The 15,960-nt window shown below is 45.1% G+C and overlaps 1 protein-coding gene across 5 annotated transcripts in view; it reads left to right on the forward strand.

Moving 5' to 3' along the window:
* LOC137534115 (pancreatic lipase-related protein 2-like) overlaps positions 1-15,960 on the forward strand; it is a 107,725-nt gene that overhangs the window by 15,733 nt on the left and 76,032 nt on the right. The window contains exon 2 of one of the 5 annotated variants that reach the window (XM_068255481.1): positions 13,249-13,313. The exons of 2 other annotated variants lie outside the window; for them this stretch is intronic. The gene's annotated coding sequence lies outside the window, so the exon portion shown is untranslated. 2 more of the 5 variants (XM_068255483.1, XM_068255484.1) reach the window with 2 other exon arrangements.

The following is a 15,960-nucleotide window of genomic DNA, read 5'->3' on the forward strand; positions in this document are numbered from 1 at the left end:
AGTTGACCAGCAGGGGCTGCTGTTGCATTATGTTCATGCTTTCAGGTATCCCTGCTATCTGTATACTTTTTTCCCTATTTTCTACCTGGCATAAGTGTTTGGAGTGGTTTATCTTTCATAAGCCATGGTAAACTAGCGTATGCAAATTAACGTTCAAAAAAGAACATAAATGGAGAAGATGTAAAAGGTGGTCCTCTAGCTCTAACAAGAAGAAAGCCAAAGAGAATGTAATAAGCAAAAGAAGATATTGTTTTTTTTTATTCAATGACAAATATAAACGTAATTAACATTTAGTGTTAGAGTTATTTTCCGAGCCCTTACACACTGGCAGATAAGTAATTGTAGAAAAGAACCCTTTCCACATGTACCTTAGTAGGGGTAGCAGTCTGCTTGCCCTCCTCATCCTCTTGAAAGGGGAGTGAGTAGGTAATACATAACAGCCCATTGGCTACAGTGACCAGGCATACCAGAATTAGGCACAAATATGACCCATCCAATGCCACAGGTGGGTCTCCGACTGTCTCTGGAGGGCCGCCGGTTGTCTCAGCCGCCGTACAATTGGCTCCTGTGCACCGTGCCTGCCTCCTGGAAACATTGGCCTGCCCACAGATCAGAGACCTAACTGGAGAAGGGGGGAAAGATTCTGCCTAATCATAGTTTGGGTTGAGGGCAGGGCCAGATTTACCATTAGGCACTGTAGGCATGTGCCTACAGGCGCCTGATGATGGAAAGGTGACTCACTCCCCTCCCCAAGTGCCTCCCCCGCCTTACCTATTCAGAGAATTCTCGGTAACTCCCCCCCCCCCATTTGTACTTTGCAAAAGTACTTAGTTTGTGGCTGCACTCCTGTCCATGTACAAGCGGCGATGTACTGCACGTGAGCAAGTGAAGTCTGACTCTGCACCTATGCAGCAGCATGAAGCCGCTCGTGCAGGAGCAGCCATGTGGTACTGTGGGGGTGCAGACCATACTCGCGGTCTTGCGCATGCAGATAATGTCTCACAATGATTTGTGAATGTTTCTTTGTGTCGTGAATTTATTAGAATGGCTGTAATGCTGCTCTGTAAAAATGATCTGTATCAGCAGCAGCTCTCTCTCCCTGCCCTGTATAGATTTTTAAACATTAATCAGTGTTGGTATCAGAGGCATAACAATCACCCCTGCAGTGGATGCAACCATGAGGGGGCCCCGGGAAAGGGGGGCATTTATAGGGGTGGGCAGGGCACAGCGCAGGAGAGGAGAGCAGCAGGCACACACAACAGCTTACGGGGAGAAGGGCCCGACTCCCCCCTCTCTCATCTCGGTCCCCCCTTCAGTGCTCCCCTTCCAGAAATTAGAGCAGCGGGCAGGTAGACTCACCTCTTCCGGGTTCCTTGCGCTGGAACTTCACGCACTGCTGGTCTTCTCTGTCTCCAATGCCGCTCACACTGGCGTAACAATAGGGGAAGCAGCCCGCTCATGGCTGTTTTGGGGGGTAGGAGGGGTCGCAGCATGAGGGGAGAGCTTTGCACATCAGCAGGGAGGGGGGACAGTCCCCCCCCTCCGTCACCTCGGGCTCTCCCCTCTGCGCTCCCCTCCTGCATCTATCTAAGTGTCAGCAGCAGCGGCGGCAGCAGCAGCTATAATTACCTCCATTCCCCACGGAGGTTGCCGATCTGCAAGGGATTCACATTACTTCCTGTTACCCCTGCTGCCCCCCCCCCCCCCCCCAAACGGCTATGAGCGGGCCCCAGGGTGCAGGTGGGGGGGCCCGCTCAAATTCTTGCAGGGGGGCCCAGGGACTTCTAGTTATGCCCCTGGCCGCTCACTCTACATCCTGATCAGCAGGAGACAGAGAAGACTGGCGGTGTGTTAAATTCCAGTGCACGGAACCCGGAAGAGGTGAGTCTCCCTGCCCGCTGCTCTACTTTCTTGAGAGGGGAGCACTGGAGGGGGGTCCGTCCGAGATGAGGTAGGGGGGATTATGACCGTACATTGAGAAGTTTTGCCAGCATTTTAGCATTCTTTAGGCCAATCCTTGACCACTTTGCATCCAGACCTTGTTTTCCCCTAATGGACCAGAGCAGTTTTGACGCTTTAGCGATGTCCCCTTTTAATCAGCAATAACTTCATCTGTACTCGTGCCACTTAAATGATCTATATATCGTTTTTTTCAAGACAAACCAAGCTTTCATTGGGGGGTATTTGGTACCAAGTAAAATGTTCCTCTCTATGTGTTTTAATGGGAAAAAGTGGGAAAAATAAAAAAAAATGCATTATCTCTCAATTTTGACCAATTTCTATTCAAAAATAAAAAGTGCTGTTGACATAAAAACTGTGCCACCAGTTAAAGTTGCCCCAGTATAGATATCCAAATGTGTCCCCAGTATCACCCCCCCTCCCCCCGTATAGCCAGATGTGTCCCGTGTTTGCCACCCCCAGAATAGATTGACAGATGCACCCCCAGGAATAGTGCCCCTCTTTACTGAACCAACAGGAAGAAAAGGAAAACGTGCACCTTCCGTTCTTTGAAATATGTGTTTGTATTCAGCAGTGGTATAACATAACATCGGATCTCTTACATCAGGTTTCCATTAGTGTGACCCATACTGGACGATGGTGGTGGTGGAGGTGGGTAGCGAGTGTGGATGGCGGAAAGCGACGGCCGTTTCGTGTCACAAAGACACTTGGTCACGCTGTGTACCACCTTTGAATGGAAGGCGGCCAGTTCCGGGTAAAAGACGGGATAAAGCCCCGCCCCTTCCGGAAAGCCGAATCTTCCATGATTGGAGCTTCAGGCCTGGCCCAACAGGACGGCGCTAAGCGTCATTCGTCACTAGTGCGTCCATAGGGACGCATCTCAAGAGACTACATTGCCCACAAATCCGAGCGTGCTAATGCGCTCTGACGTCGCGTCTCAGTGGAAATCTCCACGGAGACAATATACAGGACTACATTACCCATAGTTCAGGGCTACAAATTAAGCTCCGAACTTTAATAGAGAAACGGGTTGTCATAGCAACCAAAGAGGCGATAGAAATTAACCATTACCTCACAGCTTCAAACTGAGGATACATTTAAAACATCTTTCAGTTTTTAGTAAGTGATCCATGTAGGACGTTTCAAATTATGGGCAACATATATAACGTCGTCTTGTCTGCCAGGCCTAAAGGGATCAGAATGTGTCACAATGTGTATTTCTTAAAGTGACAGTGACTCAAATTAGTGAACATCATTAAAAAAGGTTAAAAACAATAGGATACTCAGTGACTATTACAAAACAGATCTAGTAGTGACGTTAACCGGACACAGGAATATAGGGGTTCAAAAAGTTCCAAAGAATCCTAATGTCTATAAGACTAAGAATATAACTAGATAGATAAACATTGGAATATGTAAGGTCTGTCACCAGTCTTAAATGTACCGCAGCACAAGTTGCCAAATGCAGGAATGCCCCATATAAAATTAATCATAAATGGGGTTATTGTGCTGCTGTACCCAAAGACAAGGACACATCTCCACCTTCTGTAACCGTCTCAGCACTTCGTCACTATATAGCTTAAGATCACTGAAATTACAAAGTACAAAATACAATACCAAAATACATCAATGTGCAATAATACAGCAGTTCTATTCTATGGTTCTAGCATGCTAGCCATTTCTACCTTATCATTTAGGCCTATCGGGCCCATTGCTTCAGTTCTAAGAATTAATTTTGTCTCTTCTCTTAGTAACAATCTGTCACGATCCCCTCCTCTTCGTGGATTTTCCACCTTAATCAACCCCGCGAACTTTATCCCTCTTCCTTTAGAGGCATGAGCCTCCCTCATGTGATTTATAAAGCGAGTGCAGCCCTTTCCAGTTTTAATAGACGTAATATGTTCACGTATCCTAGTCTTCATGGATCTGGTCGTTTGGCCAATGTAGAATCTGCCGCACTGGCAGATCATCACGTATACTACATATTCTGTTTGGCAGGTAATAAAGTCTTTCACAATAACCTCCTACGCCCCCTATTGGGGGGGGGTACCATCCTATCTGAGGGACACCTTACAGGTCCTTCAGATGGTGGAGCGCACCACCTGGGTCCCAGGAGATAGACTGGCCACAATTGATGTGGTTAGTCTGTATAGCCGGATCCCACATGACCTGGGTATACAAGCAGTGAGATGCTTTTTGCTAAAAACAAACAAGGATGAAAAATATATTGATTTCCTTTGTGAATGCTTAAATTTTATTTTGACTCATAATTCTTTCCTTTTTGATAACAGATGGTACCACCAGGTATCAGGGACGGCTATGGGGACCCCGGTGGCGTGCTCCTATGCTAATCTCTTCCTGGGGGCGTGGGAACAGTCTGCCGTGCTCTCGGATACCAACCCATTCCGGGGGCTCGTCAGACAGTGGTCGAGGTATGTGGACGACGTCCTGGTGGTGTGGACAGGTACAGAAAAAGAATTTACTAATTTTATGATATACCTGAATGATAATTCTGTCAACATGCAGTTTACATCAGAAATAAGCAGCACTTCAATTGAATTTTTAGACCTGAGTCTAATTGTTGAGGATAATAGATTGGTTACCAAGGGATATAGAAAAAGCACTGCAACTAATTCCTTACTGCATGCTGACAGTTTTCATTCTAAAAATGTGACAGAAGCTATACCATACGGCCAATATTTAAGATTGAAACGAAACAATACATTGGAGGAGGATTTCCAGAAACAAGCAAACGATCTCACTAACAGATTTAAAAGAAGGGGATACAATGAAAGATTGTTGAAAAGGGCCAAAGAACGAGCAGAGACACAGGATCGCAAAATGTTGATTTCCCGCACTGGCGGAGTAAGGAATAGAGAGGACAGAATGTCCCTACTTTTTGATTTTTCACCAATGGCAGATCAAGTAAGAAAATCTATTTATAAAAACTGGTCAATTCTTAAACAAGACCAGTCTCTTGCCCCATGTATAGGAGAATTACCCAGAGTCGCCTTCAGAAGGGCGCCTACACTAGGAAATATATTAACTAATAGTGAATTTGTATCTCCTAGATCCACTACATGGCTAGACAAAACACTACCTAAAGGGAATTACCGTTGTGGGCATTGTAGATTCTGTAGACAGATGTTAACTCAGAAAAATATTCAAATTGGAAAAGAGAAAATTATTGTGAAAGACTTTATTACCTGCCAAACAGAATATGTAGTATACGTGATGATCTGCCAGTGCGGCAGATTCTACATTGGCCAAACGACCAGATCCATGAAGACTAGGATACGTGAACATATTACGTCTATTAAAACTGGAAAGGGCTGCACTCGCTTTATAAATCACATGAGGGAGGCTCATGCCTCTAAAGGAAGAGGGATAAAGTTCGCGGGGTTGATTAAGGTGGAAAATCCACGAAGAGGAGGGGATCGTGACAGATTGTTACTAAGAGAAGAGACAAAATTAATTCTTAGAACTGAAGCAATGGGCCCGATAGGCCTAAATGATAAGGTAGAAATGGCTAGCATGCTAGAACCATAGAATAGAACTGCTGTATTATTGCACATTGATGTATTTTGGTATTGTATTTTGTACTTTGTAATTTCAGTGATCTTAAGCTATATAGTGACGAAGTGCTGAGACGGTTACAGAAGGTGGAGATGTGTCCTTGTCTTTGGGTACAGCAGCACAATAACCCCATTTATGATTAATTTTATATGGGGCATTCCTGCATTTGGCAACTTGTGCTGCGGTACATTTAAGACTGGTGACTAGAGTTGGGCCGAACCTCCGATTTTAGGTTCGCGAACCGGGTTCGCGAACTTTCGCGGAACGTTCGGTTCGCGTTAAAGTTCGCGAACCGCAATAGACTTCAATGGGGATGCGAACTTTGAAAAAAAAAAATAATTATGCTGGCCACAAAAGTGATGGAAAAGATGTTTCAAGGGGTCTAACACCTGGAGGGGGGCATGGCGGAGTGGGATACACGCCAAAAGTCCCCGGGAAAAATCTGGATTTGACGCAAAGCAGCGTTTTAAGGGCAGAAATCACATTGAATGCTAAATGACAGGCCTAAAGTGCTTTAAAACATCTTGCATGTGTATACATCAATCAGGTAGTGTAATTAAGGTACTGCTTATTGGCGGGTCCACTGAACAGAACAGGTATACAGTGGCGGGTCCACTGAACAGAACAGGTATACAGTGGCGGGTCCACTGAACAGAACAGGTATACAGTGGCGGGTCCACTGAACAGAACAGGTATACAGTGGCGGGTTCACAGCACAGGTATGCAGTGGCAGGATCACTGAACACAATAGGTATGCAGTGGCGTGTTCACTAAACAGGTATACAGTGGCGGGTCCACTGAACAGAACAGGTGTACAGTGGCGGGTCCACTGAACAGAACAGGTATACAGTGGCGGGTCCACTGAACAGAACAGGTATACAGTGGCGGGTTCACAGAACAGGTATACAGTGGCGGGTCCACTGAACAGAACAGGTATACAGTGGCGGGTTCACAGAACAGGTATACAGTGGCGGGTCCACTGAACAGAACAGGTATACAGTGGCGGGTTCACAGAACAGGTATGCAGTGGCAGGATCACTGAACACAATAGGTATGCAGTGGCGTGTTCACTAAACAGGTATACAGTGGCGGGTCCACTGAACAGAACAGGTATACAGTGGCGGGTTCACTGAACAGGTATACAGTGGCGGGTCCACTGAACAGAACAGGTATACAGTGGCGGGTTCACAGAACAGGTATGCAGTGGCAGGATCACTGAACAGGTATGGAGTGGCAGGATCACAGTACAGGTATGCAGTGGGCTGAGGGCTCACTGAACAGAACAGGTATGCAGTGGCAGGATCACTGAACAGGTATGGAGTGGCAGGATCACAGTACAGGTATGCAGTGGGCTGAGGGCTCACTGAACAGAACAGGTATGCAGTGGCAGGATCACTGAACAGGTATGCAGTGGCAGGATCACAGTACAGGTATGCAGTGGGCTGAGGGCTCACTGAACAGAACAGGTATGCAGCCAGGAAGAAGTTAAGCCTAACTAATCTTTCCCTATATGAGAGACTGCAGCAGCTCGCCCTACTCTCACTAATGCAGGCACACGAGTGGCCGTAATGGCCGCCGCTGCCTGCCTTATATAAGGGGGGGGTGGGGCTCCAGGGGCTAGTGTAGCCTAATTGGCTACACTGGGCCTGCTGACTGTGATGTAGAGGGTCAAAGTTGACCCTCAGTGCATTATGGGGCGAACCGAACTTCTTCCGCAAAAGGTTCGCGTGCGGTACCCGCACGCGAACCACCTACGTTCGCGCGAACCACGTTCGCCGGCGAACCGTTCGGCCCAACTCTACTGGTGACAGACCTTACATATTCCAATGTTTATCTATCTAGTTATATTCTTAGTCTTATAGACATTAGGATTCTTTGGAACTTTTTGAACCCCTATATTCCTGTGTCCGGTTAACGTCACTACTAGATCTGTTTTGTAATAGTCACTGAGTATCCTATTGTTTTTAACCTTTTTTAATGATGTTCACTAATTTGAGTCACTGTCACTTTAAGAAATACACATTGTGACACATTCTGATCCCTTTAGGCCTGGCAGACAAGACGACGTTATATATGTTGCCCATAATTTGAAACGTCCTACATGGATCACTTACTAAAAACTGAAAGATGTTTTAAATGTATCCTCAGTTTGAAGCTGTGAGGTAATGGTTAATTTCTATCGCCTCTTTGGTTGCTATGACAACCCGTTTCTCTATTAAAGTTCGGAGCTTAATTTGTAGCCCTGAACTATGGGTAATGTAGTCCTGTATATTGTCTCCGTGGAGATTTCCACTGAGACGCAACGTCAGAGCGCATTAGCACGCTCGGATTTGTGGGCAATGTAGTCTCTTGAGATGCGTCCCTATGGACGCACTAGTGACGAATGACGCTTAGCGCCGTCCTGTTGGGCCAGGCCTGAAGCTCCAATCATGGAAGATTCGGCTTTCCGGAAGGGGCGGGGCTTTATCCCGTCTTTTACCCGGAACTGGCCGCCTTCCATTCAAAGGTGGTACACAGCGTGACCAAGTATCTTTGTGACACGAAACGGCCGTCGCTTTCCGCCATCCACACTCGCTACCCACCTCCACCACCACCATCGTCCAGCATGGGTCACACTAATAGAAACCTGATGTAAGAGATCCGATGTTATGTTATACCACTGCTGAATACAAACACATATTTCAAAGAACGGAAGGTGCACGTTTTCCTTTTCTTCCTGTTGGTTCATTGATGCATTTATTCTTTCCCTGTTTACATGGAGCACACGTTCTCGAAGTGATTTACAGCAGGGATCAAGACGAAAGTGGTGAGATAACGTTTTGCTTTTTTTTGCTTCCACTGTACATTCTTTATAGGGAGTGCCGCACTGTACTTTTTTCATTCTCTATATGAAATAGTGCCCCTCTTTACAGCCAGATGTGTCCCCGGGATCAGGATTACCCCATTATAGCCAGATGTACCCCCAGGATTAGTGCTGCCCCCCCCATTATAGCCAGATGTGCCCCTAGTATTTGATTATGGGCCCCCCCAGGTGCCCAGATGTGCCAAATTATTAAATCCCCCCTCCCCTTAGTTAATCAGATGCCCCCCAATAAATGTGTACCCTCTTTTACATATCCTACCCCCTGCCCTCCATTATTGATAGCCAGATGTCTCTCCCCCCCCCCCCCCCCCCATCAGGCAGCCCCCTCTGTGCACAAATCATTAAAAAAAAACTCCAGCAAGCAGCCTCACTCACCTTACCTCGTTCCTGCGACTATCCTGAAGTCAGAGCCTCCGATCCCCGCTCTGCAGTCAGCTGCATAATGCCGGTTATATTTCCCACTCTCTGGAACTCGCTCCCACCAGCCGTCAGACTTGCCCCCAGCCCCCACCTTTAATACCTTCAAACAAGCTCTCAAGACTCACCTTTTCGTGCTCGCATATCCCTCTACACCAGCACCATAATACGTTCTGTTAGACACCCTCTCAACAGATGCACCTTTTGTCTCCACCCCCACCCTTTAGATTGTAAGCCTCAGGCAGGGCCCTCCTCCCTAGTGTTTCCAGCTTGATTATGCAATCTTACTGTCAATCACCCCTCTTGTGGACTAGAACAGTCTCTATTTAGACACTGTACTGTTATCAAATCATTTGCATGATCTTGTTTTGTTGTGAGTTTCCTGTATGTCCTACCTTGTATGTTACCCATTTATCTATTGTGCAGCGCTGCGTAAATATGTTGGCGCTTTATAAATACAACAAATAATAATAATAATTACTGTTAACTTTATTGTACTATGAATCCTACTAATATAATAAATGGGAAAGTTCGGATGTTTGGATGTTTGGATGTTTGTTACTCGATCACGCAAAAACGGCTGAACGGATTTGAATGAAATTTGGCACACACATAGTACATTACCTGGAATAAAGTATAGGATACTTTTTATTCCCATAACCAAAAAGAGACAAATACAAATTTCACTGAAAAATGTAAACTGCAGACATTCTTACACTGTTACACTGGAGGTGTGTTTAGCTTCTAAGGGTAGAATGGTTAATTTGCATATATTCAGCAGTGATGCGCTGGGAGACAACTCAAGCTCACTCCAACGTGAATTATCACAATTTTTTTTCTGTTTTAAGAAAGAAAACTTTTGTTTTAAGGGGGCTTTTAGGACTATTGTAGTCCCTTACACACTCTAATGAGTTCTGGGTCACCATGAGCTTGCTGGTTAGTCTGTACCTCTCGGTGTTAGAAGCCCTACTGCATAGAACCAAATTAATCCATGCCATGCACTGATGAGGATCAAACAATCCAAAACAGTCTGTATGCATGTTGGATTATTATGGCTCTGTATAAATTAATAAGCTGACACATCATTGCATTCCAGTGGTTCTGGAAGTGTGTTTAGCTTCTAAGGGTAACAATGGTCAATTTGCATATATTCAGCAGTGATGCACTGAGAGACATCTCAAGCTCACTCCAACCTGAATTATCGCAAATTCTTTCTGTGTTAAGAAAGCAAACTTTTGTTTTTCTTACACTGTTGATGGTAGGGTTCTCAAACCTGCCATTCTTGCACTGTTAATGGCACAAGCCTCAACCCTGGTATAGTTGATCATTGGGTGACTGGGGTTCAATTTCTGAAAGGGGGTGGAGCCACAAATAGACAATTAGATTTGTTTCATTCCAATGCAAATTATTGTTGCCAAACACCGCAAAGCTCACAAACTTGGTAATTGAGTAATTGATTAATTGTGTGTTAGGGTTAGGAAAGTGTGCACAGCCAACACCAGCCAAATACATAAGCGGGCAACGCAGGGTCATAAGTGGGCGGAGACAAATACAAATTTTACTGGGAAAATGTAAACAGCAGCCATTCTTACACTGTTAATGGTAGGGTTCTCAAACTTTGCACAGTTGGTTACTGGGTGACTGGGATTAATATTCATAAAAGTGGGTGGAGCCTACAAAAAACAATCAAAAAGCACCTATTGATTTTTCAGGGGAATATTTAATTGCTGCCATTCTTGCACTGTTAATGGCACAAGACTCAAACCTGGTACGGTTGATCATTGCGTGACTGGGGTTTAAATTTATATAAGGGGGTGGAGCCCAAAACAGCTAACCTGAATTTGTTTCATTTTAATGCAGGTTATTGATGCCAAAGACCGCAAAGCTCACAAACTTAGTCATTGAGTAATTGAGTAATTGTGTGTAAGAGTTAGGGTTAGGAAAAGTGGGCGCAGCCAACACCAGCCAAATACATAATCGGGCAATGCCAAGTCATCAGTGGGCGGAGACAAACACAAATTTCACTGGGAAAATGTAAACTGCAGCCATTCTTACACTATTAATTGTAGGGTTCTAAAACTTTGCACAGTTGGTCACTGGGTGACTGGGATTAATATTCAGAAAAGTGGGTGGAGCCTACAAAAAACAATCACAATTCACCTATTGATTTTCAAGGCAAATATTTAATTGCTGCCATTTTTGCACTGTTAATGGCACAAGCCTCAAACCTGGTACAGTTGATCATTGGGTGACTGGGGTTAAATATTTAGAAAAGGGGTGGGGCCACAAACAGCGAATCAGATGTGTTTCATTTCAATGAAAATTATTCATGCCAAAGACCACAAATCTCACAAACTTGGTAATTGACTATTGACAATTGTGTGTTAGGGTTAGAAAAAGTGGCCACAGCCAACAGCAGTCAAATACATACCCGGGAAACATTAGGACATCAGTGGGTGGAGAAAAATACAAATTTCACTGCTAGAATGTAAACTGAAATTTGGCACACACATAGTAAATTACCTGGAATAAAGTATAGGATACTTTTTATTCCCATAACCAAAAAGGGGACGGAGACAAATACAAAGTTCACTGGAAAATGTAAACTGCAGCCATTCTTACACTGTTACACTGGAGGTGTGTTTAGCTTCTAAGGGCACAATGGTTAATTTGCATATATTCAGCAGTGATGCCCTGGGAGACATCTCAAGCTCACTCCAACCTGAATTATCGCAAATTCTTTCTGTTTTAAGAAAGCAAACTTTTGTTTTTCTTAACATCTTAGTAAGGGGGCTTTTAGGACCATTGTAGTCCCTTACACACTCCAATGAGTTCTGGGTCACCATGAGCTTGCTGGTTAGTCTGTACCTCTCATTGTTACAAGCCCTACTGCATAGAGCCAAATTAATCCGTGCCATGCACTGATGAGGATCAAACAATCCAAAACAGTCTGTATGCATGTTGGATTATTATGGCTCTGTACAAATTAACAAAATGACACATCATTGCATTCCAGCAGTTCTGGAGGTGTGTTTAGCTTTTAAGGGTAACAATGGTTAGTTTGCATATATTAAACAGTGATGCACTGGGCGACATTTTAAGCTCACTCCAACCTGAATTATCGCAAATTCTTTCTGTTTTAAGAAAGCAAACTTTTGTTTTTCTTACACTGTCAATGGCAGGGTTCTTAAACTTTGCATAGTTGGTCACTGGGTGACTGGGATTAATATTCAGAAAAGTGGGTGGAGCCTACAAAAGCTAATCAAAATTCACCTATTGATTTTCAAAGGAGTGGAGCCACAGCCAATTAGATTTATTTCATTTCAATGCCAATTATTGATGCCAAAGACCGCAAAGCTCACAAACTAGGTCATCCTTGAGTAATTGTGTGTTAGGATTAGAAAAAGTGGGCAGAGCTAACACTAGCCAATTACATACCCGGGCAACGCCGGGCGACCAGCTAGTGTATTATAATGCAATGAATTTACAGATGTAAATTTTCAAAATTTCAACAAAAATCTAAAGTGAAAAAGAAAAGAAACTTACACATCTATCACCTGTCCACACTGATCACATGCTTCTCCATGAATTCTCCTGGACATGACCATCATTACTCCTGAAGTGTTTGGAAGATATAAGGCTGTATAGCAGTGCGATATAAGAAATCCTCCACAAAAAGAAGTTTCCACAATGAGGTGTTTAGTCCCAGCAGAGCTGCAGGCAATCCGGGTTTCCCACAACTGGAGTCATAATCAATGAAACCTGCAACAAGGGAAGTTCCTTGGCCAGCAAGAAAATTCCAAACTCTAATCCCCAAATGCATAGCCGAGAGAATGAGGTAGTAGTGGGTGTTCAGTTGGGCCATTGCATACAGTCAAAAGAGGCGCTGGGAAAAAATAATGCATGCTGATTCCGTTAATGTTTTATTTTATAACGTTATTTATTGTCAGACACAAACTGAGGTGAGACAGTGGGACAAAAGAGGCACAGGAAGAAAAGAGGGGGGAAAAGATAATGGATGAAGGATAAGAACGGACCTACAAGTCCCTATCTCATTTGTTAACCGGGGACTACCTGTTTTTTGCTAGTATTTGGCTCCACCCACATGTCATGGTCACGCCTACTTTTTGCCGCATCACGCTATGCATGCCACTTTCTTCAGTGTCGGAGCCATGCACATTTTTTGCCGCAGCGCACTTCGCGCATGGACTCAGGGGTGGAGTGGCTAGTGGGTGGGCACAGAAACCAGTGAGTGGGCCCAGGGAGGGGGGCCCAGGCCTGATGATGTGTGAGGGGGCCCAAAATTTCTGATGGCAGCCCTGACGTTATGCGACCTATAACGTCCCCTAAAACGCAATGTCCTGGTGGGAAAGAGACCTAAAAAGACTTTATAGTTTTTGAGAAAAGTGATTTGGTGTTTCTATCACTTGCAGGGGCTTTGCTATTAAACGCTACAGTTGGCAGCCATCTTTCACTTCACATCAAAATTGAATTACTGGTAAGAAAATGTATTCGCTAATGGTATTTACTGGTTTAATGGTAAGGATAAATAACGTTATGCCAATGCACCATAAAGTAACCATTGAAGCCGGTAAAACATTGTTTACCATAGACTAGAATGGCACCATAATGTAGCTCTGGAGCAGTGTGCCATTCTTTCCTGCTCCCGGCCGCAACAGTGGGCTAGGATGCAATGGCTACAAGATTTAGAATCCTGGTCAAAACAATATCCCCCCCCCCCAACTAGTACACCATCTGAATGTTTCAGGCCAGCGTCACACTGTGGATTGGCGATCGTGTTGTAGTGCTCCCCACGCACCGCCAAAAACAGACCTTTAGGGAATACCATGTTGCTAAGCGGCATTCCCCTTCTGGCATCCAGCCAAACAGGAAGTGATGCTTGCTTTCATTTCCTGTTTTTGAAATACAGAAGTGCATGGAAGCATGTTAAAATACGCTTCCACGCAAACGCGTCACAACGCAGCCACCAACGTTTTTCAAATCCCTGCGTCGCCATAGACTTACATGACTTCCGGTCCGCCGCACGACGACGCAGATACGTGCGCTACCGTAGTTTTGGAAGAGCGTCAGATTGAGCACTTTCCGGCGCACTGCACCACAGATAACATGAAAGCACCCATAGACTTTCATTTCCCTGTGGTACCAGTGCAGTAAATTGCCACGATGCACTGTGCCAGGGTGAAAGGGCCCTCAATCTTGTTCAATGAAATATCTGCCAGAAAGTTCTATTCTTGCATGTTTTCAGAAATGGTTATAACTGTGCTACACACACATTATGCCGGAAGGATTGGAGAGATAGAGCCAAGCGTTGGCTCTACATTGTATATGGGAGGGTTACAATTGTACCATCCAGGGCTGGCAAGTTAACCAGCTACCATACTATGCATGCTATGCCAAGAGAGACTCAGTGCCACCGTAGAAATGCTATTTTGTGCGAAACGGCCGTCAGGCAGCTGTGCCTTGCACCCACCATCCATCACCTACTGGCTGCCCACCAGGACCGGAATGTGCATCTAAATGTCGATCTGCTGCACCTGTTAGCACCTTACAATGTTGCTGTTTGCATATTGGAATAAACCGATTTGCTTGCAGTGTCGACTTCTGCCTTCTTCCTCCATATACTACACATTATGTCGGCTCTGATCATAGGTTGTAGCAGGGAGTGAAGGAGCTGTTTACATGAATTGTGTCTGCCAACAGATCAGACTGCAGGTCAGATTGTACCGAGAAGCCCTTCCCTGTCCTGTCAGCACAGCCCTCAGATGAAGGTCAAATCCTTGCAGAGTACACAGTCTCTGCAGATCTCTGTAGATTAGCAAATCTCTGTGAATATCGGTACATTCCAAAATATAAAAAACTCTAAAAATTCAAACCTCAATCAAACTTTCTAAATGAAGATTAACATTGCAATTCTATGGGGCGCAGACCGCACCTAAACACCTTATCCCCTGTCATTCCAGCAAGTTTTATCCCCCTACATAACTCACGATTGATTGAACTGCTCATATAATTGAAACAAATTGGCTAATAAGATGTTATTATGTACTAGTAAAAATGCCGGAGCTAGTCTACTTTAGGGGACCCACCTCAAATCCCCATAGACACTTTCAGCTGGGCTGCAGAAATGGAACAAATGTCCGCTTTCACCTTGTTTAAACCCCCACAAGCCTTATACCCATGGATAGGTCAGCATATCCTCTAACGAATTGTGAGGTTTTCGGTCAAAAAAAAGTTGAAATTGGCTGTGTAGGAGCCGCCGAACGGCCTTAATCTCGGTTCCGTCGACCGTCTTCGTTCTGCTGTGCAGGTACCTTTCTTCCTCCTCATTGGAGGGTTTGTTAGCTGCTGACAAAAGCTGGCATGCCCCCGCCGAACAATCCCTCCAATGAGGAGGAAGAAACGACCTGCAGAGCAGAACCAAGATGGCTGATGGACCGTTCGGCAGCTCCTGTACAGTCAGTTACAACTTTTTTTTGACCGAAACCCGCAAAATTCGTTAGAGGGCATGCTTAGCTACCAGAGGATATAAGGCTTGTGGAGGTTTAAACAAGCAAACAGAAGACATTTGTTCCGTTTTGCAGCCCAGCTGAAATTGTCTTTGGGGATTTGCGGTGGGTCCCCTAAAGTAGACTAGCTCCAAAAAGCCCGCCCATTGAAAAATGGGCGCTAGTCTACAGGCGCCCCCCCCCCAGCAACGCGAGCACAGATGCGTCACGCTCACCTTTCCTCCACCGCTGTCTGCAGTATATGTACACAGGGAGATGTTGCTTGCTTGGCGGTTGGAAAAAGCTGTTATTTCCCACAATGCAATGAGGTTCTCAGACAGAAAACTGTCAGGTCTGGAAGAAGGGACACACACACAGGGACAGGACACCGAGACACATGGGTTTTATTATGTAGGATTTATGTACTGCTGACATCTTTCATAACATTTTATCCGGGTATGTAGTGATGTCACAGAGGGGCCATTTCCACACAGTGTCGGCATGCATCTTTCCAGGGCCGGTTCTAGGCTTTTTGCTGCCTGAGGCAAACTTGTGAGGATGCGCCCCCACTCAATCCCCCTTACCAATTTTGAATAATCGCACAGCACTTGACAATTTGCACAGCACGTTATACAGTAG

This window comes from Hyperolius riggenbachi, chromosome 10 (assembly GCF_040937935.1).
Source record: "Hyperolius riggenbachi isolate aHypRig1 chromosome 10, aHypRig1.pri, whole genome shotgun sequence".
NCBI lineage: Eukaryota > Metazoa > Chordata > Amphibia > Anura > Hyperoliidae > Hyperolius > Hyperolius riggenbachi.